Source organism: Fragaria vesca, linkage group LG2 (genome assembly GCF_000184155.1).
Source record: "Fragaria vesca subsp. vesca linkage group LG2, FraVesHawaii_1.0, whole genome shotgun sequence".
NCBI classification, from domain to species: domain Eukaryota; kingdom Viridiplantae; phylum Streptophyta; class Magnoliopsida; order Rosales; family Rosaceae; genus Fragaria; species Fragaria vesca.
Window position 1 is genome coordinate 21,261,716 of NC_020492.1, and position 1,758 is coordinate 21,263,473.

The following is a 1,758-nucleotide window of genomic DNA, read 5'->3' on the forward strand; positions in this document are numbered from 1 at the left end:
GATGATGATATATATATATATATATATATATATATATATATGTAGGTGAGGAAGAACAGTAGCCTAGATGCTTTACTCTCGGATATATGCATTGCAACTTCAGCAGCCCCAACCTATCTTCCAGCCCATCATTTTGAAACAGAAGATTCCACGACTGGTCAAATAAGAGAATTTGATCTCATTGATGGTGGTGTTGTTGCTAATAACCCAGTAAGTAATAGAGCCTAAGAACAACGGCAATGATTTACATCGAAGACTGGTCGATTTGAGTAGTTGGTAATTTTTTGATTAATTTTTTTTTTTTTCAGGCACTGGTGGCTATGAGTGAAGTGTCAAAAGAAATTTTCACGGGAAATCCCGACTTTTTTTACAATGAAGCCAATAGAATATGCCCGGTTTCTAGTTGTATCATTGGGTACTGGGTCAGCAAAATGTGATGAGAAGTACGATGCCCAAAATGCAGCTAAGTGGGGTATTCTGGGATGGTTGATCGGAGGCGGTGGCGGTTCCTGTCCGTTGGTTGATATATTTACTCAAGCAAGTAGTGACATGGTTGATTTCCACCTTTCTACAGTATTTCAAGCTCTTCATTCTGAGAAAAATTACCTAAGAATCCAGGTATAGATACGTCTGTGCCTGAAATTTACTGCATTTTGTGAATATATGGCGAAGTTGATAGTCTAATAACAACGAACATGCATCACTGATAAAAGGGGCATAATAAGTGACCAAATTATTAGGGCATAATAAGTGACGATTTTGATTGAAGGAGGACCATACCTCTTCTTGAAAACGCTTTTAGCTCCAATATCTCTACCAAACCAAACATGTATATCGACAACTTTTTGATGATGTTTTCATTCCCCCCTTAATTATGGTTTTATTTTCTAGCTGGTGAATAATATGTTGATAAGCAAAAACTATGGCGCAGGATGATGATTTGGGCAAGACATTGTGTTCTGTGGACATTGCTACACAAGAAAACTTGCAAAATCTTGTAAAAGTTGGAGAAAACTTGTTAAAGAAACCAGTTTCCCAAGTGAACTTGGACACAGGTATCCATGAGCCTGCCCATCATTCTACCAACGAAGAGGCTCTAGCAAGGTACCTAGCTATTAGATTTTATAGTGCTACAATGATACGATGTTTTTTCATCATAAGTTCAAGAAACATCATAGAACTTAACAATCGTTTGTGTTTAACATGCATTAATATTGTGCAGGGTTGCTGGAATTTTGTCCAAGGAAAGGAGAGTACGTGAAATGAGATCGCCACAGGGAAAGAAGGCCACAACAATAGCCAGCTCCAAATTGTCAAATCTGTCATTCTCCTTCAAAAATGTTTAACCAATTAATATATTATTCCTTTTAATTAGGTCATTAATTGGTATTCGAAAGAACGACTCAATCCATCATTGATAGATTACGTTTACAAACTATGAAATTTAATTTCATGCATAATCGTAACTGAGTGGGGAATTGTTTACACGTACGTCTCTATCAATAAATACAATTTACCATCTTGATTGTCAGTGGACTACTAGAAACTCCCAACATAAGTGACAGAAAATCGTCACTAAAACTTTAGTCGTTGCTAAAGCCCAGACTGTTGTATATATTTTGGTTTCTCTGCGAGTTGCGACTTGCGACCAAGAAAAGGCCTTCTTTTTCTTTTCATTTTGTTCTTTTGTTTCTTTCTAATTTGGCCCGTCGAGTTGTAAAGTAGGTTAGAAACACTTCAGCAATCTTGAACGACAAG

General features: G+C 36.9%; 1 pseudogene across 1 annotated transcript in view; it reads left to right on the forward strand.

Moving 5' to 3' along the window:
• LOC101311345 overlaps positions 1–1,440 on the forward strand; it is a 2,444-nt pseudogene extending 1,004 nt beyond the window's left edge. Inside the window, exons 4-7 of the transcript XR_184023.1 lie at positions 46–210; positions 309–618; positions 932–1,104; positions 1,223–1,440. The product of XR_184023.1 is annotated as a patatin group A-3-like (transcript). The remainder of the gene's footprint in view (positions 1–45; positions 211–308; positions 619–931; positions 1,105–1,222) is intronic.
• Positions 1,441–1,758: the final 318 nt, after the last annotated feature.